The sequence below is a fragment of the Ciconia boyciana genome, chromosome 1, assembly GCF_034638445.1.
Source record: "Ciconia boyciana chromosome 1, ASM3463844v1, whole genome shotgun sequence".
NCBI classification, from domain to species: domain Eukaryota; kingdom Metazoa; phylum Chordata; class Aves; order Ciconiiformes; family Ciconiidae; genus Ciconia; species Ciconia boyciana.
Window position 1 is genome coordinate 183,844,129 of NC_132934.1, and position 26,490 is coordinate 183,870,618.

A 26,490-nucleotide genomic window follows, 5' to 3' on the forward strand; every position below is an offset into this window, starting at 1 on the left:
TGAAAAAACTGTATTTTTTGCAGAAGGATGTTGTCTAGCTAACAACCAACACTGTTGATCATGAACTGATGCTGTTATCCTTACTAAGGTTTTGGGGGGATGTTTGACAGGATTTTCAAAATACCTAATTTTCAATGAATTAAATAGAAACTAAATGTCCTAGCATTTCTGAAAGTATCTCTAGACATCTGTCTGTATAATTAAATACTTAGACATTTTGGAGAACTGTGACAAATAGGATAAATGGCAGCCAGTCATGGTAAATGGACATGAGGTTTGAAGAAGAACAAATAACGTACAAATTCCCAGTAATCAAAATAAAGAAAGCTCACATTTCTTTGACCTAAACCTAAACACTAACAGGATTGTAAGTGGTAGAACCTGTATTAGCAGACACCAGAAGTTGTGTAGCAGAGCTATGTAAGTACATAGATGTATACTTTCATAACATGCACCTAAATGTGTCTGAATCATTTTTCCAGAAGCTCTCTATAAAGTCCATAAATAGAGATAGTTTGCTGCCGAGCTGTACAAATCTGTTGTCCTGACAGGTGTCTAAACTTAGGCAGACAGAATTTCTCTCTAGGTACCCATCTATCCCTAATACTTATATACTAATCTGGTGACCTCTACACGGCCTAAGGCATTAATGCCAGGATCAATCCTGGCCTCCAGATACAGAATGGCTTGCGTGTAGGGCTAATCCCTTCTAGACTGACTATACATACAATACATAGGACATGCTCCAGCTGTTTTCCACATCCCCATGCCTCTAAAAATTAATCACTGTTTAGGTGTTTGTTTTGTTGGTTTTTTTTTTCTATTCAACTTTATTCTATTCAACTCTATTCAACTTTCACAGCTCACTTTATTCCTGAGATAAAGTGAGCTGTGTCATAGCTCGCCAGGGAGATTTCTATGGAATAAATCAAAAGCAACCTCAGTCAGACTAGGATTAAAGAAAAATTCTAAATGAGTAAATGTGGTAAAGGAACAATTTGTAACGCACCCAAATTAATTACAACTTTCTGGAAGGTACCCTCTAAGGTCTCTGGGCCTTGGAAGAGAGATGTCTATTATTTAGGCACCTACATCTGAGCTTTCACCCTAAGCTTCTGTTATAATCAACAGAGAAAAACAGGAACTTCAAAGGCACGGTTTATCGTATCTTAATGTTGATGTCTGAAATAGAATCCAACTTTCATTCCCTAGAAGTGTCTATTCCTCTCCCTTTCTAATTAGGAAAGGAGCTTATGGGAAGCAATTCAGTCAAAGATATCTGTATGGTAGGTCTCTATAAGGCTAAATGAGAAGAATCCTACACTGGCTTTCACCTCTTAAAGGTAGAAATTTACATTCTTCTTCAGCACTGCGTCTTCAAGCTACAGGCAGTACGCAGGTTTCTCATGTGAAACCCTTCGAAACACTATGTTGTCATAATACAATTCATTTCACATGTGCTCTTCTTGAAAACTTACAACTTCCTTGTCCTGTAAAATATGATTCCTTATAACTGTTGGAGTGGGATTTAAGCAAATAGGGAATAAATTGCATTATGTATCTAGCTATTTTTGTGGTCTTACTTATCTCTGCCTCAATCTCAGCAGAACTATAAAACCACATTTTAACATCTTGAAGTGCATGCAAAATAACATGATTCAATTCATCTTGTTTGCTTGTTCACAGTGGTCACTGAGTACTGTGAGTTGTTTTACATTTTTATTGACATGTCTAGAAAATAAGTGCATTTCTAAAGTAACAGAATAGGGTCAAATTAAATAAACTTACATATCCAAAGGAATAAAATGAAATTCTCCTGATTTCATATTGCAGTGCAAATAATTAAATGTTAAATTTAATTTTTGATGGTTGTTGTTGAAAGGCTGAATAACTTCAGTATCTTTAACATCTCATACGTATTGAAAATTCTAATCAATATTAAAAATAAAAAAGGAGGGTGTGTTGGAACCTGGCCATCAAATACAGTCACTTAAAACTAACAGAGGGAAGAAAACTCAAGATACATAAAAAATTAGACTGCTTATTTTTGTAGTATGAATTCAAAGCTATGGACAGAGCAATAGATAAATCATATGCATCAGAATGAGATGTAAGAAGTGCTGGGGATTTGAAAAGTCAGCAAGGTAACAGTTTCATGTGTAATAAGTATATATTAGAAAAGCAGATTTAAAATTTGCATTTGCAGTGTCTGTTTTCTTTGTGCACATATAGTTTAAGAAACACAGTTCTGAAAGCTCTTTTTTTAAACAAAACCTGATTTTTAACTGAAGTGTTACTCAGGACCATACCAAATGCAGCACTAGATTTTTATACCTTTATGGAAAGTAAGTCTTATTCATCTTTTCAATGCAAGAATGAAATACATATATATGTAAACATTTATTTCATTAATGTGAATCTCAAAATAAATATACTTTTGAAACCCAAAGCTTGTATCAAAATATTAAAGAAAAATAACTATTAAAACCATATCCTTAGAACTTTAAGAAATTATTTATTAATCAGCACAAAAACATTTTAGTAGTGGAAAGAATAATCTACTTAGGGAGAATTAGCAACATGAATATTGACTAGAGCTTTGAAATTATGAGGAGGGCTTTGTCAAAATACCAAAGAATTAATCGTTAGTCACACTTTTATCTTGGGATTTACAATATCATTTTGTTTAATTATTTCTGATGTTTCAGTATCATGCTAAGAGTTGCAAGAGACAAAGAATTTGAGGGGACACGCTCTTTTCAGACTTGCTCTACAATGGAAAATAATATCCATTAGAACTCATAAACAAAAGTTGATATTCTTGGCATTTCTACACAAAGGGGATCAGGGATTGAGCAGGCATAGAAAAGCCCTTGAGAAAGTGGCCCTGCCAGTTCAGCATTAAAAGACTTCGTGAAATGGCTTGCATTGTTACAGTTCTGTGCACCACAAGTCATGCATGAATAATATGAACAGAATTCTGGCTTTGCTTCATCTCAAAATTCGTAGGATACCATCATGCATAACTAACTTTTATCAAAAGGTAATGTATATAGAAGACAATAGGGTTGTTCTGTTGTATAAAAAGATTTATGAAGCAAGTTCTTCACTAATACTTGACTGTTAAAATTTGGACATTAAAAAAATAATTAGACAATGTGGTTTCCTTTAAGGAAAAGGCCTAATTCAATGAGCGTTTAAGTAAAAAAAAAATTAAAAGGAGGTTTTATTTTTCAGTTTTTCCCCAGTCTTAAATGACATGCTTTGTAATGTAAAATAACTATCGTTATTATCATTCCATGTAAAATATTTGTGGATCATTCAAAGACATAAATTAATTTGATCAAAAACTTTTTTTGTTCACTTACTCAGTTCCCATATAAAGTACTACTTTTGTAATCTGAGGAAAAAAGGCAATTTTAAAATATACATGGATGAGAACATTCCTTCTCAGTTCCAATCTATTAACCATCATCAAATAGGTAAATGTAGAGTATAAAAATTGTAAAATAAAAGGTTTGAAAGTTTGGTTCAAAACCAATCTTTTTTTTCCCTTGATTTATATGTTTTCAGATTTATATGTAATGATGTTTAAAAACATCACTGCTTTTAATTTTTCTAAAATTGCTAGTGTTGTGGTAATTCATGTTGCTACTTTGAGAAGAAAAGACCAACAATAAAGGTTTGAAAAATAGGAGAAAATTTTTTTACAAGAAACTAGAGGAAGATAAAGAGTTCTTCACAGACGAACAAATGAAAATTATATACGTGAGAAAGCAATGGCATGACTAGTAAAACAAGGATAGAGGAGGATGGACTGTGGAAGATAAGCAAAGGACTGACATTGAAGAAAATGTAGAAAAGTTGATAAGTAGTTTTTGGAAGAGGAATAAATGTGTCCATCATGGTTATGTGACATTTTTAATATAATTTTGGATAAACTTTAAAGGACAGTGTGTATGTCATGAAGGTCTTTTTTTTACACAGAGATAGTGCCAATTCCTTTGGGATCTCAGTAAGAAAGGCACAGACACGCAAAGCTAGTTAATGATTTCTTCTATAAAAAACAGAGTTGGTAGGAAAGTGATAGAAATCTTACATCTCTTCTGATGCTCCTGTAGCACCTGATAAACCCCTCCTCGTTGACCATGCTATGCTGTGCAGAGTTTCAAGTGAAGAAAGTTACCGATCTTTTACCTGTACAATACTGAACTTTCTAGATGGCACACTGAGATTCACTGAGAGTGATACACTCTTACTCATCTCCATAGAAATGAGCTCTTACCAGTGGTACATAGAGGTGGTATTGTTAAAAGCAGCCACGGTATGTGCTCACGTTAAACAGCGGTCACTCATGCTAACATACGGGTTTCTACAACCAAAGCCTATGGTTAAACTCTGCCTAAATTCTGCCTGAAATCACTGTCTCCTCATGACGGCTGCTGCACTGGCTTACTACAAGGTCGGATCACATTTCACTAAGCAAAGAGATAATCCTCTGAAGGCTGCACACATGAATAATTATACCAAAATAATTTTCACCTTGACTTAGTGTCACAGGTACGCTCCGCGCCCCCCCCCCCCCCAAAAAAAAATAAAAAAATAAAAATCGAGGCTTTAACATGGCGATCACCGGCTTTTCGCGCCTCATTTTCGCGCCCTTTCTGCTCTGCCGTGCCCCGCGGCACGCACACACCTCGGCAGGGGAGCAGGAGAGGCGGGACCCCTCGGTCACCAGACGGGGTCCACAGCCCGTGAGGCGCCTTGGCTCGGAGAAGCTTCCAGATCATGACCAGTTACGACCACAGCTCAGATCGACCCAGGGTATAAACGGGGCAGTGTCGGAGACCCCCTTTGAGTGTGGTCTTTTTGGAGCAGTGGGGCTGTGTTTGGGACCTCTCCCCTCGGGTTGGGACACCGCCTGAGGAACCTTCCGGGGATTGAGTGCCCTCACCTCCTGTGGTGAGTGATTTCTTCTGGATAGAGCCTTGAGTGAGCCCTTGCCCCCACCCCCGGGTGAGCGATTCTGTCTTCTGGGTACCCACGAGGGAGAGAGAGTTTCCCCCTTTGTGAGTGAGCGTGTGTGCGCGCTTCAGATCATCATTCTTGTGTGTGTTGTCGTGTAGTAACAATACCCTGACTGACACCTCAAACTTGTTACATGTTAAATATTATCAGTTAAATGTTATCAGTTATCATTGATTTCGGTTTACCGCTGTTTCTCATTGGTTTCTGTTCTGTGGTTTTGGCTGTTTTGTGAAATAAATTTGTTTGAGCTTGTTCCTCCTTTGAGTTAGTTTTAGTGTACCTTTGTGACACTCAGCCATAGTTATTCAGGACTGATGGTGAGGTACCATTCTGTCTTAAGATTCTGGCAGTATATGGGTTTTCCAGTTCTTTCAGGAGTTCAGAAAATTCTTTAATGAGGCTAGCTGTTTCTCAGAAGACTTGGGAAAAAGCTGTAGGAGAAATGCTATTGTATGTATTATTCAAGCATAAATGATAGGTCTCAGCTGGGTAGAATTCTGTGGGGTTATAGCACAGGTCAGACGAGATGATCTGATGATCCCTTCTGGCCCTGCATTTCTGAGTCTCTGAATAATGTACAATGAATTTTATATATTCAAGTCAGGCTGAGTGGACAACAAACTGAAACTCTTTACTACCTCTCGTCTACATCCATGATGAAAGAGAAAGCTCTTTTTTTTTTTACCTTGAAGTAAAAATTATTTTACTTAAAATAAGTTCCTCAATCTCCTTAACACCTATATTACCTTCCTTTGCTTTGTTTCTGTGTCATGGTGAAAAACTGTGAAATCCTCCTTTGGCCTAAATCAACCAGCCCTGACTTTTTAAACTCTTTACTATTTCTTGCCCCTCCTGTATAGTGAATTTATGTAGTTTATCACTTCATCTACACACCTACATAATCTTGTCTCTCCTTTGCACCTCTGCAGTTAAAACATTTGTTAATAATCTGAAACTATTGCCACTTATGAGGTGATACTGACTATTTATGAAACTGAGTATCTTTTGGGTAGTCCCACTGACTTCTCTGAGTAAAACTGCACATTTCTGTAAGTATTTCTTTTCTGTTCTCTAGCAAATAACTGTCTTATTATTATTTTTTAAGAGTAATTGTTTTTTCTTTCTATTTTTTAGAAGTTTTACATTTAAGGGAAAGCAACATGTTTTTAGAGAATAAACAAATATTCGTAAGAGTCAAAACCTGAAACAATAACTCAGGTACAACTTAGATGGCTAGCAACAGGACCTTTAACTCGATAAATACACCTAGACTGTCTCCAGTGGTGAAAGTTCCTAATTTGGTAAATATTCACTAAGAATTCATGTGTTTTAAATGTTTGGTGGGAGCAGTGTAAGTAACAAGAAAAAACTATGTTTTCTGAAATAAAGATTGATCTTTCATTGTGTATTTTGTCATCTATCTCAGTGGAAACCTTGTTCAAGATGAGGGCTCCTTAACACTGTAATTTGCAGTAATAACATACTTACAATATCAGTTGGCTTCGACTCTTGAATTGGAGAAAGCTGAAAGCAATGACTTGGGCATTAGTGTCAAAAGGGTTAGTGCCCACATGAAAGGGTTAGTGTCCAGATAAGCCTACCTAGTCCTGGGCAGGCTCTTTAGTTCTGTTGTGACTGGAACAATAGGCAATGACAGAGATAGCATCATCTGGTTTAGAGATGAATTCCCAAGGAGCTGACTCTTTACAAGATGCTATTGTTCTTGTTAATTTCCATAAAAATTCTTTCCTTCATACATAGTCTCCTTTCAGGCTATCCTTACTGTAACAGTGCAATGTTATTCAGGTGGCTATACAGTGAGCTGGGAGAAAACAAAGCATAAACCTTCCTACCATTTCAAGCATCAGGATTACAGGTTGGGCAGAACTACAGACCATTGAGATTTCCAAGAGGTTTTTATGGGAAGACTCCAAGACTTCCAATAAAGAATATGGTGTAAATGTGCCAGGAAGCAATGTAATAATTCTCAGTGTAAGTAGAGGGTGTTTAAATTTCACTTAATGTTATCTGTTCAATATAGAGACCCAGACATAGTCTCATTAGAGATACCTTAGGTATACCAGCTGACATCCAGCAGATTGTCCAGAGAAGGACAGATCTAATGTAGGCTCATAATTGTCTTTCCCATGCAGAATTCCCTTGATGAACCTGAATGGTATTATGTACCCCTGTTTAATGTAACTAAATTAAACCCTCAGTGTGAAAGCTGCACACAGATATGGCCACATGAGGCTAGTTGATTTGAGCTTCCTTTAAAGTCAGAAGCAGCTGTACAGCAGGATTCATCTGATATATTTTACACGGGAACTTTATGGTGGGATGAATGGTGACCTAGAAGTGCCAGTTTTCCTACAGTGATTTTCCTATGACTAGTTGAGATGTAAACACATTTCTACACCTGTTCAGAAAAAATTGCCACCCAGAACACTACAAGTACTCTCCCTAGAAAACTACAGCTCTCTGCCATCCCAACTACTTAGCTATACTTACGTGACAAAACATTAGTAAGCAAGCCTGTACAGGATTCAGAATTCATTTTCTGGGCACACTGACTTTTGTTGAACCACAAATTCCTCCACTCTGTGATAAAAGGATTCCTGGAACTGGCTCAGAACTGGTCCCTCATTTTTAGTAATTAATAGGAAATTTGCCTGTGAGATACAATATAATTAGACAATTTATGTACTAAAATAACACTCTGTAAATTAGATTCATTTCTTTATCAAGAGGATTTTTCTTCCTGACTTCCTAAAAGCTTTACTCATCTTTGCCCTATAACTCAGTTACTTACATCCACTTGTGAAGCTCTTGACCTTAAGGGAATAGACTAAGCCACTCCCTTGAGATCCCTTTCTAGCAGTTTAAGTAATTGAGGAGTCAGCAAGTGTAATCATGAAAAGAAAATTATTTTCATCAAGAAAATGTATGTTTATGCTTGTCAAAATGATCTCTGTATGGAGTAGAGATATGCAAAAAAGTTGATCGTAATTAAAAAGTAAGACTGAATTATTTTTTTTTACAAAAGCACACAAACTCATACAGAAGTTACTGTATGAGTTCAGAAAACTCATACAGCATTATAAAACTTACTTTAATACATTTTTCTTGTTTCTAGGTAACCAGCATTTGAATCTTTTGGCCTTCTTCAGGCTTCCCACGGGGAATTAGCTAATTAGCTCACTGAGCCACTGTTAATAATTATTCTGAAAAGTCATGGACATTGGGGCAGGTATTGGAGGATTAAAAAAAAAGGCTGGAAAAAATCCATATATGACACTAGTCTTTTAAAAATGACAAAATAATCCTAGAAATTCCTACCAAAAAAAACAGAGCCTCATTGCCTTGGGGAGAAAAATAAATAAATCATGACATAAATGCTAAGGGGAAAGAAAAATCCTCAAAGACTTGATATTGTCTAAACATAAGCATTAGTTGGTATGGCTTTATAACCCATCATCATACATGTTTTTGTGCATTAGGAATTGATAGGAGAGTTCCAGTAATTCAGATGAAAGAGGAGGATGCATGCAGTTTACATGTTTCCAAATGCCTCACAGAACTACTGTTTGATTGCCAAAGTGACAGGCAGACTTTATCCCTGCTGGAAGACATTTATAATTCTTACTCAAAAGCAAGGGCAGCTCTTGCCTTGGGGGTGTTAGGATCCATTCCCACCAGAATTTTATAACCATCAGTAAAAACCTTTGTGAGCTTTTCTTCCTTCCAGTGCTAAGCACAGACAGTGCACATGAAAGCACAAAGCCAAACACTGTCACACACCAAACATGGGTATGCACCGGTATGGGAAGGACGCTGTGCCTTTGCCTGCACAATAGCCCTCAGCGAGGGGGATCCCCAGCATCTATAAAACATCAGAATTTTTAGTGCTCTAAAGAAAAGGAGATCAAGACAGGATATTATATTTTTAGCCAGTGACAGAACCAGTAGCAGAGAAATGTTAAAAATCAGAACAGATATCCTGCACCCTCCGAAGTTATGAAACACAGTCAACACATGTTATAATAGCTAATGCAATAAACACCACGGTGCCTGGCGCCTAGTTAAGTGTTTTTGGTTTTGTTTTTTTTACACAGAACACATCTTTGTGGAATAAAATTGTAAAAATATTGAGTAAAGAAAATGTATTAGAGTTTGCTAAAACAAGCAGACTTTTAGTTTGGTTTGACTTTTTCCAGATAATATGTGGCAAAAAAAGGCAAAATGGTTCTAGTTATAATTAATATTTTTTAAAAAGTTTGTTTGAATCATTTTAAACTAATGGGGTGGACAAACTTCTTTTTGGAGGCCACCCATACCCCCTTTTTCATGGGGGATTTTGATGAGAGCCAAAACTTCCCTAACAGTAAAAACTAGTTTTAATTATAGAAAAGCTGCACTTCCCCTGTAATTTTCTATCTTTACATAATGAAATACACTAGAATTTTTCTTATTTGCTTTATGTGGCTATTCCCAAGATCATTTGCGTATTTTAAAAAGTATAATAATTCTCTCGCAGAGTATGGATTTGAAATCAGTATTGATCATCAGTTTAGTAAAAGAGAGCAGCTAGGGAACTGCAGCATGAATCTGGGTGTGCTAGGAAGCGTACAGAAAGACAGTAAACACTTTCCTTGGGTTAAGAAACAAAAGACAAAAAAGAAAATTAATTCACTATTTAGGGTAACTATTTTATCATATGCCTTTTGCACAATAGTACTAGTTAGCCACAGAGATGCATAAAAATACTCACACTCAAAGACTTAGATGCACTTACACACTGTGGCTTTCTTTGTGTGGTCATTGCTCCAGAGTAGGAAGGACTAGCAGAGGCCACACTAATGGTTTAAATGATTTTACTGAATTTCTGTATGTCATGGCTAAGTTTGTTCTATTACCAGTAATATAAAAAACATCAGCTGAGTATCCTTCACTAACAAAACTGTGAACTTGATCCAAAGCCAGATGAAAACTCCTGTTGCCTTCAATAAGTTTAGATCAAGTGCTTCATGCATAATACCTTTTTTTTTTGTTAGCATGACGTTGGAATCCAGCTCACTTCTGGAACAGGCTGTTTGTATGAAGGTCACAGATGAAAATCATACTGCTTTTCCACAATCTGATAAAAGGAATTTTAAGAAATAGACATTGAAATATAAATTATTTCCTTTTAATTTATTTATTTTTGAATGACTGTTTGGGGAATTCGCATGCTAAAGTCAAATTCCTTACAAATATTGAGTATTTCTGTACTCTTTAATAGAACTAGCCAACAGAAACAGTGGCTGGAAGAAAAGATCCTATAGACTTAGGACAGAAGGTAAACTTGCTTTGAACTGTGTTGTGACTTCAGAATGCTTGAATTACAAATTTGCTATGAAAGCTCAGAAGCAGGATGGGCCAAGCGCATGAAGCTGCTTAAACAATGCATTTTCTGAGTAGTAGCAGTACAATACCTATGTACAGAGCAAATGGCTGGTTTATAATCAGCACAAACTAAAAGCCTTTACTTTTTCTGCAAGGAGTGAACAATTCATCATGTCGGACCATAAGGTCATTATATTGTGTAACACACCATAATGTCACAGTGCTCCAGAATGATGAAATGCCAGCTCCCAGCCAAATATTTAGAGTCATATGCTTATATGCAAGAAGCCAAATTACTACAAATTTCTGGCCAAAGGCATTAGAGTTGAAACAAAGATGCAAATCGGTGTCTGAAGAGTCCATTTTCAGAAAATAGCCTTTCATAGTTACTGGACAAAGAAATTAAGTAGATACAGATTTAAAAAAAGAAAAGTATACTTATCCAAATTATATCAAAAGAAAATTGGGACAAAGATTGATAATATGACTGTGCCAATGGAACAAATAGTACTAATTCTGTTCCTCCCCTGTCATCCCCCACACTTGGTTGGAAGTAAAGAAAGAATGAAATAATGAATGAATGAGCTCAGGACATAATGGATATAAAAAACCCACATATGTAAAATGCAATGGTTAATTTAAAATAGCCAAACCATAAAATAAGTTACTTATGTGCCTTTTTACCTCTGTAGAGAATGCCGTGGTTTTCAATTTCCAAAGGTAAAAAAAATTAAATATTTCCTGAAATGTGAATGTTATTGTAATTAATACATTGTGACTATGAGTAGCCTAAACAACGGCTGTCAGGAAAGCTTAAGAAACAGGATCAAGGCCATGAGACTAGATTGGTTAATACATATACAAAAGAAAGTACTTGCCAAAAAGTCCTGTTTGTCTTCATTCATCTCCCTGTTACACTGGTACTTTTTTCCCCCAGTCTAGTTTGGAAGTATTGCTAGCTTTGACTCAAACAATTTGCTCATCATTTTCCTCCCACTTTTCTCCTGTAAACTTCTGTAGATACTTTTTCCAAATTATGTCCTCCCCATGGGTCACCTTCGTGCTTTCACTGTCAACTGTCACTGTCATATCCACCTGAAAATACCTGCTTCCATATCAGGGAATCAACAAAATTAACATAGGAAGGATAAATGCCTTATCTGGATTTTGTGAAAACAATACTTTATATTAATTCAAAATGGCTTCATTTTAAGGTCTGATTCTCTGAATGGAAATCAGAAATAAAAGCAACAGAAAAAAATCCACAAAAATTACTGAACTGTTACAGAAGATGCAACGTTATTTACTTACCTCTAAACAGTAAGATCCTCATCCATGGGTGTATCATCTTACCATGATTCTCATGATTCTTAGAAATTAAGTAGAAATATGAATGAAGAGCTTGTGGTATACAAAAAGACCATAACAATTTATTGTTAACATGATAGAGATGCAGTATTCTGACAGCTAAATAAGTATGAAAGCAAAAAGAGGACGAAGAACTCTGTCTGGAAAATCAGAAAAAAAAAGAAAAAACAAAAGAATTCTCCAGGGTCAGTTACCTTAGAAGTTCTAATACCCCAGTGGATCCCTTAGATTTTTAAGGAACTTTTCTAATTAAATTATGGATGAAAGTAAGCAATTGCTTTCATAATACATTTCTATTTTTCCTTTTGCATTACTCCTAAAGTTTTGCATCACTCCCAAAGAGGTATAAAGTATGGGGAAGGCAAGAGAAAGGCAAGAAAGAGGCCTGATTTAAAATGCTTTTGAGTCATATTTTCAGAAACTTTTAATGATTCCAATGAGGATTACATTAAGGGTGCATCAAGCATTGTTTCATAAAAGGATATATGAATTTCTGAAAATGAGGCCTTAATATAAATTTAATTTTGTTTTACTTTATTTTGTTTTATTTTGTTTTGTTTTATTTTACTTCCTCTTCTTGCGTTTTATAATTTCATATGGTATGTTATTTTCTAAATAGAAGGGAAAAAAAAATTCACATGAATGCAAAGGTATCTGTGTTATATCCACCTCCTTGAGAGTCAAAGTGCGTGGGTGACAGCATGCAGATCTGAGCTGGCCACAAGCAAGCCTTAGCACAGAGCTGTGCCCACACTAACACAGCAGTTAAAAGGCTTCTGGACAAAAGTGGGCTTATCATGGAAGACCAGTGAGTGCTTTTCGATCTGTTTGCTCCCATCCATTTGTACAGATCCTATTTTACAGCTGCAGGTTCCCCTAGGTGCAGAAGCATCTTTCCACACCAATTACTGCACTAAGTACTGACCTGTGTAATAGGAAGCATGTTGTTTGTACTGCTAGCTCCAAAAAACTTCCTTGAAACATGACAAAAGATAGTCAGACACACATGATAAGAAAGGTATCCATGTGTCTGTGTTGTGGTAGTTATTTTTATACTTACTTATATGAGGGTAGCATCTCATGCTCCTATTTCTAAATGAACAGAGTTGTGTGGTAGACTGTGTAAATACAGACCAAAGTAACAGTTCCCATCTGAGAGATATTACAGCTCTCACTTGGGACATAGGGTAACTGGCGAAAATCTCTGTTACTCTGGAGACTTTTGGGAAGAATGTCTCACACTTGCTCTCTTTAAGGCTGTTCCACTTTGTATAAATGAATGCATTTTTATTGGACTTGATTCTATATGTCTATAAGTGTACTACTGAAAGCCAGGGGTCAAAACAGTCTTTGGCTTTATTCTATATAGAATTCTTTTCCACTGTCATTTATGTTAAAAGTTAGCCAAAGCTGAAGGTCAATGGATTGCATAGGATTCAATCAGACATGCTTTAGGATGACGTAAATAAGTTCCTGGCTGTAGAATCCTAGAGACGGACTAGAGAAAGATATGAAATCAGATCTTTCACATGGCATGTGATTTCTACTATATCAGTTTCACTAATGGAAGAAGGTCCCAACAACTACATGAAACTGTCACATCTGAAAATTATGGCTTTTTATTACATGTATCTTTATGCCTCTCCTAACTTTCAAGTAGTGGGAAGGATACTGTCACTTCTTTTACAGTACGCACCTTGCCAGTTACATCTTTAGGCACTGCTGTGGTGATCAGCTGCTCAGGGGATCACATTGTTGAAGATGGGACAAACAAGACACTTCTCTCTTCTGCCTGTGCCAGAGCCCTAGAAAGTCAAGCTGGTTGCTGCTACCAAAGATGTTGTAGGGAGACAGAAGGTGGCAGATGCTGTGGTTTAAGCATCATTTGTTGTCTTTATCCTTCCATGGCAATAGTGGGAAAAGTATCATGGGTTTTTGGCACTCCTTCCTGTCCCTCCTCCTTCTTCTTTGTCCCACATCTTCCACCCTTTTATTTTCTCCCTCCTTTTTCTCTGGAGAGGAGCATTCCAGTTTTGGCTGGCGCTCACCCTGCAAAGTCAGGGTGGCAAAATTCAACTGTTTTGCTGAGAAGCCTTGAAATAATTTCATGTTTTGCAGTACACCAGTAAAAGTCTAAATTTTCTGGAAATTAAAAAATATAAGACCTCTGAGACTATTGAATTTCTGGTGAGCTCTTCAATTTGCGACAAAGCTTTCCTTACAATATTACTTACCTTCTTTCTTTTTTAAGTAAGTCACACTGATGGTACAATCCCTCTGTCACTTAAGTTCAGCTATTTGGTTGTGCTAGTAAGCCTGAGGTACTAACCTAAATCTTTCGTCTTGGTAGTGCCATGAGCTAGCAGGTGAGTCATTAGACCAGCTTTAACTAAAGCTTTGGAACCATGTGCTGTGAAAATAGTCACAAAACAAGTGTGTGATTATATAGATGTACTGGTTTTAGCTAGGATAGAGTTAATTTTCTTTATAGTAGCTAGTATGGGGCTATAGCTATATTTTGGATTTGTGCTGAGAACACTGTTGATAATATAGGGATGTTTTAGTTGTTGCTAAGTAGTGCTTATACTAAATCAAGGACTTTTTGAGCTTCCCATGCTCTGCCAGGTGCACAAGAAGTTGGGAGGGGACACAGCCGGGACAGCTGACCCCAACTGACCAAAGGGATATTCCATACCATATGATGTCATGCTTAGTATATAAAGCTGGGGAAGATGAAGGAAGGGGGGGACATTTGGAGTGATGGCGTTTGTCTTCCCAAGTAACCGTTACGCATGATGGAGCCCTGCTTTCCTGGAGATGGCTGAACACCTGCCTGCCGATAGGAAGTAGTGAATGAATTCCTTGTTTTGCTTAGCTTGCGTGTGTGGCTTTTGCTTTCGCTATTAAACTGTCTTTATCTCAACCCATGAGTTTTCTCACTTTCACTCTTCTGATTCTCTCCCCCTTCCCACTGGGGGGGAGTGAGTGAGCGGCTGTGTGGTGTTTAGTTGCCAGCTGGGGTTAAGCCATGACACTATAGACTTCAGGAATTGCTTTCACGTAATCACTGTTGGTAGAAAAAGTAATTATATCATGCGATATTTTGAAATATCCTGAGATACCTTTTTACTCTAAGCCAGCATAAAACTGGTTTATTTATAACTCAGAAAACACAAAGCAGTGAATTTTTAAAGAAATTTGATTATTACAAGATGCTTAAAACTACATAAGGTCTAAATTCTTTGTAACGTTGCAGATAAAACAGCAGTATAATGCAAACTTTGTGAGCATTGTAGAAAAAATGTGAGAAAAAGTGTGGGGGGGAAGTAATTTCAAACTCCTTGCTTGACACTAATGACCTTTTTGGGGTAACAGCTTTCAGCATGTAAATTCAATCAGAAAGGAAAACAAAGTTGCTTGAATGGATGCACAGTGCACATCTGTGTCTATGGCTGATGTCCCTGAAGATAAAGATGTACTATTGCATTGTTTTGTAGTGTGATTGCTTCTGAATGTTTTATTAGCCACACATTATATTTTAGACTTGCAAATAAATAGGTCGTCCTTAGTATGGAAAAGCTTTCCCCTTCCTTTGTGTAATGGAACACAGAATTTACCTTGCCTCAAAGCTTCGTATTATTTAGCTGAGGGGCATAGTTTTTGAGGGGGTTTTGGTAATCATTTCTGTCTGAATACAAAATATGCATTAAAACTGAGCTCATATCTTAATTGTTTGACTTATCCCACCAGAACTGTACTTAATGCATAACACCTTATCATTTCACTGGGGTATCATTTCATGATGCAGTGACCTGTTTTGATACCATTCTCTGCCCTGCCATCTGTAAAGCAGGGTTTGAAGTAGTGTGCTTAAAGAATCTGCACATGGCTGGCTGTGCATTAGAGAGAAGAAAGAGGCAGTAAAAAAATTAGTCTCCTCCTTGGTCCATTTTCTGACCTTGAAATGGCCATAAAATTGTATGGTTTTACATTATTGCTGTAATATTTATATATTTTTACATTATCTTTTCCACTACCATTGGGGGCAATTTTCCTGGGCCTGAAAGACAGCCCTAATTTCCTAGCACAGCAGAAAAAATGAAGTATGAGATTACTTACCACATATAATATCTCTTCTCGGAGATTAATTTGATTATTCATCAACTCTCCTCCTCCTCCTCCATTTAGAATCCTAATACTTTCCCTCAAACTCCTGACCCTTCTCTCAGCTCAGTATGTTAAGTAAAGCTTATCATTTATTCACGCTTATCTCAGTATAATAAAACATTAATTATGGTATCTAGGTTACACAACTTGATACATAGCTTAGGTTTCTCCATCACATTCTTCAATGCAACGTTTGTCTTTACTCACCCCAGTATGCAGCCTGAAATCCTCTAATTCACATCCTGAGACAGAATTCCAACAAGAAGCTACAGAAGTATTTGCTTAGATATGAAGACCAATACTTTTGACTGTCAGAAATATCTGATTAATGACTCATAATAATAGGATACAGTAACTGCCAACTTTTTTATTGTATGCAGAACAGTCCTCTGAGAACAGTACTAGGTGAGAGTCACAGGAAGTGATCTTGTTATTGATGCTCTGTGGCAGCATCCTAGTTCAGGGCTCTCACTAGCAAGATTTGGCAGATCTAGGTGCAGGAAAAAAAAATGTTTTGGGTTACTGATACTCTTATTTCAAAATTTTAGTTTCTGTTTCAAAAGAGCACTATTTATACAACAAAATGTAAAGGTTTGAAATAAGATGAGATGACACCCAAAATGTCTGTGTTTGAGAAACTGAATCCCTCCTTGAAGATCTAGTCAATACAATGAATGGAGTCTAAGGAGTTTTAAATCTCTCCGCAAGCAGGCAGCTGGTTAGCTAAATAGCTCTCCAGACATCACTGACTGTCATGCTTAAAGTATTTGATACCTTCCTTTCATACAGATATCTGTGAGAGACACCTAAGTTTTGTTACACAGTTCTGGAAATTAATCCCTCTGTTAATCTTAGTTTTAAGATTTCATAGCGGGGAAAAAAAAATTGTTACTTTGTATCAATGGTTAATGAACCTTCCAGTTTAATTTGAAAGTCATATCTACACTATACACTTAGTTAAATGACATAGGAGTCCCTGATATGGTCTTATTGTGGAAAATTTAAAAAAAAAGAAAAAAAAGTAAAAATGTGTTAAACTTCAGTTTTCCAGAGTTTCTCTGAATGGTTATACAGAGCATACACATTCGTTTTGTTCTTTAGAACTGCCCCTTCTAATCGGCACTGTGAGTACTCAGTGTGTGTGTCTGTGTGTGTGTGTCTGTGTGTGTGTGTCTGTGTGTGTTTGTGTCTGTGTGTCGTCCCCCCCCCATCTTAAATACACTAAGGATCATTTTATTTTGTGAGAAGCCTGTCTGGAACTAGTGAAATTTCTCATGGATCAAGTTGTTTCCATGCGTGAGGAAGGATGGCAGAATTGTGTGTTGTCTTGTCAGTACTCCATTCAAAATGTTTAGATAGATAATATTCACAAAAACTGACAGGCACTAAACTAACAGCTTGAATTTATCCTCAGTTCTTTTTTAGAAAATGGTATTTAAATGCAACAGTGAATGACAAGCAAATACCAATATATACTATATACACTTCAAGTACCAAGTAACTTTGTATGAATTAAAACCTAAAAATAGATTTTAAAATAAGTGCAGAAAAATTGGATCTGTTGCAATTCTGTTATAATTAAGGTCATAATTATAGGACCTTTTTCTTTTCATTGTTTCGTTGCATTTATCTCAGACATTACCTTTTATTGTTACTGTACTGATAGCAAAATGATAGATTTGTTTATTTATTTGCTTTATTACGAGGCTGTTTTCAAATAATTATTTTTCTGATAAATGTTGATTTCTTACTATTTTATATGCGTTTAATGACATAATAAAACTTCAGTTTCATGGTATAATGAATTACAAATTGAGCAACATGTCATGGTCCCATACTGTAAAAGTATTTCTTCGTTGATTTGTTATGTATCATTAAAAAATTCAGTTTCACTCATAGCTCTATGCACAAATAATTTTGTTGTCAAAGCCACAAAATCCATTTGGGTATTTGGGAATATTCCAAAGCTTTGCAAATTTCTGCACATCTGCCTTGATGAGCAAATTCCTTGTAATTTAAGAATATGTGTATGAAACAAATTGAAGTAGCTATAGCATTTCAGTGCAAAAGAAAGAGTGAAACAAAAAAAAAATTACATAAGAGGACATAGAGATGTAAAATAACCATACTCTTAATGCAAATGGGAATTTTGACATTAATTAAAATGGAAACAGGGACCAGAACACAGTCTAGGAAAAGATAGAGTGTAACAAGCTCATTAACAGTGTTGAAAGCTTTTCCTTTTCTAGATGTGCAGATTGTCTACTTTCAGCCCTGCCCAAAACGATGATGGAGAAAATAAATCTGTTTCTGATCTCTTCTTCCTCTAAGGAAACAAATTGCTTCTGTTGTAGACTACCTGATGGTTACTACTGTTTCCTTGTTAACTCCATCATACAGGATTATGGGGAAACCATGGAGCCTAGTCTCTTCTCATTGCTCCTCTGTTTCTCCATGTGATCAAGATGAGTTAATAGGATGAGTAGCATTGATTTAAATCTGCATATTCTGGTCAAGAACTGTTGTCTATTGGGATATTTAAAGAGGGTTCTTACAGTGTCTTTGTTCCCAATATATTTGTGCAGTCCAAGTCAAAAACTAGTTTAGACTAGAAATCAGAGCTTTAGACCTCTGATGTGTTGATATACCCAGATGCAAATTTTTCTCTTGAACTTCACTGGAGTAATTCTCAGATTTATGTCAATATCAAGCTGGTACCAGATCTGGTCTCCCTCCTCTATGGACCAGTGGTCAGATATAACTCCTTTTTTTCTCTCCTTTTATGTTTAATTCTGGAGTATTCTAAACAGTCAGGGAAAATGCTTCAGATCCAAATCAAAACAATTGGAAAAAATTGACCCTATTTTCTCCATGTTGTTTAACCATTTCCTTCTTAATGTTAGTGTTTCATAGTCTGAACAAATTTACTTCATGCTTTGATTATGATGTGGGCCTTCCCCACCCCTACTGGTAGGCTTCACATTTCTGTTCATACAACAACAGTAACTAAATTGTAACTTACTGGAGAGAAAATGAGAATATTAGAAAAATATTTACAATAGCTTTGCTTTGAAATCATTGGAACATTTGTCAATAAATACATCTATAACTGACCTGTAGCCAGTCCTCTTCTACTCAGAAACTCCAAGGCTTTAAAGTGATGTCATGATACCCAGGGAGGATTCATGAGCAGAGAACTTCTTTTGCCTTTGCAGTCTTTCATGTTGAGTTGACATTAGTCACTCATCACACATCAGTGTTGGGAACTATATCTGCATTTGTAATAGAAGTGATACGAATTTTCATATTTACCTTTAAGAATATCAGCTGTGCTACTTTCTCATTACTCAGGCTTGCTTATTTGTTAGTATAATATTCCCAGCTGCACCAAAAATACATTCTGAATAAACATTGGAAAGAGGACATCTTAAATACCTGACAGCAGTTTTATTCAAGAAGGGCTATACATAGATTGGAACTCATCTCTTTACTCTCCTATGTGCACCTGTGACTCTTAACTTCAGTGAGAGATAAACCTGCAAGCTTACAGGAGAACAGAGTTTGTCCCCTAACATTTTGGGATTTTTTTTTTTTCTTGTTTTTGTTTTTTGTTACTGATCAAGAGATAATAGGAAAGACATAGCTTTTCTCTAAAGTTCTGTTATGGTCCTCATTACAAAGCTCTGATTAAACTGCACAGTGTTTGGACACTATGATGATGGGCAGAAAAACAAAGCTACAGTTAGATGCAGGTAAATAATTTTTATTAATGTCAGGGACTACTCTGGTGGTATGGCTAAGAACAGAAATGTTATATTTCCTATTCTGTTGACTAAAGAGAAAAGCAAAGGGGACTACAAAAGGATTTCTTTAGTTATATTTTTCCCTGCTGGTTACTCTCACTGTCCTTCAGAGAGTGGCCCTCTCCATGAATATAACTGATCTGACATGCCTTTTTTACATTATCACTGCTAACTCTTTCTAGTGTGACAGGGATCATTCTTCATGTCCAAAGAACCATATGAAGTTAGATGGTTTGAAGATAGGGCTATGGAGAGGATTTCCAAAGAAGAAAATTTAACACAGCCTCCAGGCTTCATTGGCTAGGTCTACATTAGCAAGTAATTACTTGCTAATGGTACAATAGGAGGAGTGAATAAACTGAAGCTCTGTCCTTACAGCACACTCTATGTGGTCTGGCGTTTTACTTCAGGATAGATTAGTTCTGTCTCCTAGACTTAACATTACCATCTTACATGTGATACAAAGCTATAAAAAGTAAAGGTATTCCACAAACCCTCACCACACTACAAAGTGTCGTACCAGCCTTTTTTCTGTGTCAGGCAAATGATAGTAGCATATCATAGCCCACTCCAGCATGGCTCAAACAAAACCTCACAAGTGGAAATGAACCTAGTTTCTGTTCCTGCCTGTGTTCTTGCCTGTTTCTATTCCTGCTCATGTCCAATTAACACACCAGCATTCAATTGTCTTGGGGATATGGAATGACTAGCAATGAATGTAATACTCTTTTTGCAGGGGCAGTGTAGGCTTTCTTCTGTGAGTTGACAGCACTGTGAGCTACTACTACTTCACTATCATGGCTTAGCGTTTCAGAAAATCATACATATGTTAAAGGGAGTGACTGTCTCTCCCTCCCTTTTATGAAACCCCACAACACTGAACCCCTACTGATCAGTGGGCTGACCAGTTTAGCGTCAGCACTGGGTAATGCACTGGGTAAAATGATGGTCAAGACTTCAGATGTTATTCTCTAAACCCTCTTGTTTGAATAATATGAGTAATCAAGAAAAATTTCCATGCTTTTTTAAACTGTGTGGGAACTATCTATTGAATTATCCACTGATAAATTTGTGGATTATTTCAATATGGTTAATTACACATTCCCATCTCAGATTTGTGGGGATTTTAGTACTTTCTTTGAAAGGATGGACACAATAATTCACTCTGTTTGGTTCCTGCTAGTATATGGGGAAATGCTACCTATTCACCTCACTAAAAGATCATAAGGTTTTATCTGGACATGGAAGATAAGAACTTTGATTGGGTGGAAATGGAGTGTACCTTTGGTTGTCTAAATCTAAGGTAGTCCCATGCTGCATGACAAACTGGAGGGTGGAAGGAGTACTCCAAGTGTCTTCAAAAATATGGTGCCTTCTATAATAAAAGGTAATGCCCACATAGTGGTAATCTCTTACTTTATTTGCTTAGCTTGCTCAATAAGAAGAGTAAATACTAAAAATTAAGTAAAAAATTAAAAGTCTCTTGCTCTGAGTGCTCCCAAGTACAGTGGTTGAGGTCTTAGAAGGTAGCGGGGCCACCCAGTCTGCGTTTTCTGTGATGCTGCTTCCATACCCTGTGACTGTCCATCCAGGTCTGGGATGTGTGTTGTAGAAACTGTGCAAAACACCATAATTCTGACCTTTTCAGAATCAACACCCTGGAGGTTCTATTGATAATAAAGTTTTTTTTTTCTGATTTCAGACCAAGTAACAATAGAGCATGCAGTGAGACTGTGTTCCATTAGAAATGATAGTGTGTCTGCAAATATGGCAAAACATGCCTTTCTCTTCATGACCGCAAAGGCGCTCAGAACCCACAGCTGAGCCTCTAACTGCAGACTGCCTGCTAAAACTACAGATGAAAACCTGCACCTGATGTCATTCCTGCAAACTGTTAGCCACCTGAGCCTAAAGTGGCTACTCAAAACAACATGAAGAGTAATCCATGACCCAGTGAAGTCCCAGGAACAGGTTTGCTTTGCCACTGCTTACTCTCAGTAGCCCACTGAGCGCTGGAGTGTCCTGTGAGACTTTGTGAATGACAGAAAAGGAGGGAGGGAAGGAAAGGAGGAGCATTACAACCAGCAAATATTAACTCTACCACTAACTGCTCTATATCCTGAATAAACAGACCCTCTCCCCTCCCCTGCTTCTAGTTTGTAGGCAGAGATTCAAAAGGTCATATGACAGAAAACCATCCTATATGTGGCTCTTTTATCATATCATCAGCTCATAACCCACTGCTTTTGAAAAAGGGAAGGAGCCATGTGCTTAGGTCTTTTGAGAAGCCTGTGGTGACTGCATTACTATGGCTTGGTTAGTCCTGGGGCTGCATTAGGTTCACACAGGGCGCAGGCTGAGCAGGCCTTTTCTGACATACCTTAATGCCAGGCAGAAGATTCCCTCAGAGCTCCGGTTCAGCTTTTAAAGACAAAACAGCCTTTATGATTCAGTGCTATGTGTCATCCCTCCACAACTCTGAGACCAGGGCTGTCATTCCTCCCTCCCTCTGCACATGTAATAATGACAGGTACAGAAGAACATCACAATTTTTTTTCAGGTTGGAAACCAGAGTGCTCACACTGGGGGGTTCCTGATACAATCTGTGGCAGGGAGAAAGCTGGAAAGGTATCTGTAGATGTGCTCTTGTCCTCAGTGAGAAATGGGAACGATAAAGCAGTGCTAGATAGGCTCCTAAAACTTTCCTATATGGTGATCCCAGGACCTCAGGTGTGAGCTTGCAGTCAAACAGCAGTCCTAGTGGTATCTTCTCATGTGAAGATCAGTTCAAGAGCTCTGTAATTGATGAACATCTGTGTTGTACCCAAAGTGTGGTGATTTTCCTGAGTCTTCATAAACAGAGTCTTCATCTTCTGATATGAATTGAGGCATTCTTTGTGTTGTGGTTTAACCCCAGTCAGCAACTAAGCACCATGCAGCTGCTTGCTCACCCTCCCCCCTCCTAGGGGGATGAGGGAGAGAATCTGAACAGCACAAGTAAGGAAACTTGTGGGCTGAGATAAGAACGGTTTAATAATTGAAATAGAATAAAATAATAATAATAATAAATTGTAATGAAAAGGAAAATAACAAGAGAGGGAGAGAGAGAGGAACAAAATGCAGGGAAAACCAAAAAAACCCAAGTGATGCAACTGCTCACCACCCGCTGACTGATGCCCAGCCAGTCCCCAAGCAGGTATCGCTACCCCCCGGCCAACTCCCCCCAGTTTATATACTGAGTATGACATCATATGGTATGGAATAGCCCTTTGGTCAGTTTGGATCAACTATCCTGGCTGTGCCCCCTCCCAGCTTCTTGTGCACCTGGAAGAGCATGGGAAGCTGAAAAGTCCTTGACCAGTGTAAACATTACTTAGCAACAGCTAAAACATCAGTGTGTTGTCAAGATTATTCTCACGCTAAATCCAAAGCACAGCACTATACCAGCTACTAGGAAGAAAATTAACTGTATCCTGCCAAAACCAGGACAGTTTGCCTACCATCTTGATACCCATCAGCAGTTAGATACTCCCACAAGGTTATCCTGCTGACACATAAACATTTGACACTGTCATTTCCTTAGGAATGAGCTCTGTCATTTCCTTGGGAACCCAGCTGGGATCTTGTTGAATCTTTGCCTTTGCAAAAGACAGCAATAATAAAGGGGCAATAATAAGAAAGCAAGAGACAGAATAAAATTATTCATGAACTGCAAATGGAAGAAGACGACAAAAATTAATTTGAGCCAAGGGAAGTGTGGATGAATGAACAAGGTGCATTAGTCAAAGAGCTGAGAGGTAGTGGGCAATAGCATATGTGAAAGTACATATGCTTCTAATAGGACGTGTGTTGAAGAAACTCATGGTAGTGTGGATCAATTAGTTCAGACCCTTATGAATCTGTGGTGCACATTTGGTAAGCAACTGGAACGGAGATCCCAGTTTGCTTTCTCCAGAAGGAATCTTGGTTGCACTCACTAAAAATACTCTTTGTGTGTATCAAACAAACATGCTTTTTTTTGTGGTATGATCAGGGAACTCACTTTGGAACTGCTCTACTACTCTGAACCAAAATATCGATGATGTTTTGTTTTAATCCTCCACATAGCCTGTATAGAAATCAGCAAGCAGTGAAGTGGCATTTTCAGTGGTTACAGTACAGAAGGAAGCGCACAGAAAGTTGCAGGTATGTATGGAGAGGTGGGATGGAATAGTTAGTTTTCCTCTTTACTGAACAGTGAAGCTAAATCTGACACCTAAAAGAGATTATCTGAAGTAAATCTCTCTGATGCTGCTGCCAAGATGGTTATATGGCATTGAAAAGTATATTGTTATATCAATATTTCTTTGAAACATTGTCCTTTTAGTGTCATTAAGACATACGGCATGCATACTTTTTTTAGACATCATCTGTCTCAGATGATCCCCTTTTTTCAATTTTAATTTTTTCAATGTTATTCTTATTTTGATCTAAAAAATCTGAATGACCTTTCTCTAGAGTATGGTTCCAAATACCACAAACATGCAGTAGCATCATCTCCTCGAAGAATACCACATCTAACAGTACAATGGTTTTATTATTGCTCTGTGCTTAAATACAAGTTGTTTCTTCTGCTGCTCTCAGACAGACAAAACAAAACTAGTCTTTGAGGAGGAAAAACATACTTAAAAGGAAAGTGTACCCATTTGTCTCAGCACAGTACTCTGAAAAGGCATAGAGTAAGAAAACAATAACAAATACATAAACTGAAGAGAAGCAAATAAAATCATGGGTAGTACTATTCAGATGCTTTCCCTGACATAACACTTTCCATTTTTGAAAGAAACAATGTCTCTGCAAAAATCTGCCACAAATGATTCACTAGCTGATAAAGGCTACATCAAGAGTTTAATATTCACTATGAATCATTTAGTTAAGACCTGCTACTCCCACATTCTTTTTTCAGCCCTTTTAAAAAACATAGCTCCCCCCCCACCCCCCCCCCCCAAATTCCTTCCTCAAATTCTTTTTCATTTCATTTGGATATCCAAGGTACTGTTCTCTTGTACCACAGCTACAGTGAACATATATACTTTTTACCCATGTCTTTGCCCTAATTCTGTCTTTTAGAAATGCTTTAGAAATGGAGATGCAAGCATTACTTTTCCATTTCTCCTGTCTTCCTTTCTTTGCTCTTTTCCAGGTAAAGAGGCAGCTGCAGTCCAAGTAGTGTATTCACAAAATAGGATTCACAAGATAACTGGCCTTCATCTTGGTGTTTGTCTATATATTGAGAAGATAATGGAATGTGAGATGGAATTTAAATTGGCAAACCTAGCTCTGTTATTTTGTCTGTAAAATTATTCAGATAAACTGACATAACACTCAGTTCTTCGGGATCACAGACAATAACTTTTCTTGCAAGAAATGCACAATGTGAATTGTTGGGTGCCTCTTATCTTCATTACAGCTTTTTACCTTTTCCCTTAATGGGTTTTTTTCAGCTTTCAGATCACAAATTACTTCAGAGAGATCTAGTGTGATCATTAAGGGCTGTATTCAGCAAATGTCAGACTTACATAGCTCTATCCGTAGAGCCTCTGCAGGCTCCCACAGCATGACAGCTTTAAAGCTGAAAAGTCTCAGTGCACCATGCCAGTGAAACTCAGGTACCATCTTCTCCTCTGACTAAATTGAAGCAAAGAGGCACTCCAGAAGTACATTTAATGCAGGACGACTCTGTTCTCAGGAATAAGATTCACAGGACCACTAAAAGGGGTCCCATTCTGTTTTCTGCTACCTAGTGACATACCTCAGCATTTTCTCTGTCCAACACACAAGGCTTGAACTTCAGTCACTATCAGACCTAAATTAATCAGTGAGGTGGTATGATAGATGGACCATATTTGCTTCCCAGATCTTCCAGTAACTGATTAGCCTAAGAGGCATGGCTTATTGGCCAAAGCAGCACTTGGGGATTCAACATCTAACCAAGAAATCTTCATTCTGGTAATTCTTCTCTTGTAACTTAGTTGTTACAATAAAATGTTCTTTTATGCAGTGGTGTGTGTCTATTTGTAAAAGTAACAGTCAAACAAAATCATAATGACCTGTCTTGACATAAGATAGATCGTTTTACACCCATTGTGTAAAGAATCTGTAGCATTTTCTGACCTGTACATACAGTGTAGTGGCAGTTAAATAAGCAATAATGAACCATTTTTCTCTCCAGACAACTTCATCCAACTTCTGTTAGCAAGTGAAATATATGCCATCTCTGCTGGAGATGGTTCTGGACATAAAACCAATCATATGTTCAGCAGTCATCTTTGTACTGTGTGATAGTACTGCACCAGCCTCATAGCGTGAAGAATTATATAAAAGGATAAGGTCCTTTCTGGCATCAGAATGCACTACTGATTGTAATGATCTTAACAGCTTTAGAGCAGCAATGACAAACTGTTTATTTTTGTCTTGAGCAAAGCTCAAGTTCTTGCAAACCCTTTTTTTAATAAGGAGATAGTGTGGCTGTGCAGATGCTCCAGATGACAGAAACTGAAATTTATTAAGTAACCGTTCAGACAACTTAGAAATATTTGTTCTATAAAGACTCTGGCAGCTGCAACATCCACAATAATAGCTTTAATTTTTTATTTTTTTTTTTTAGAACTGGATGCAAGCCATAGATGTTATGTAATTGCCTAAAAGTCATTCCTCTATGGTTTAAAAAGTATTCCCGCTTGGTTTCAGGTGCAAGAAC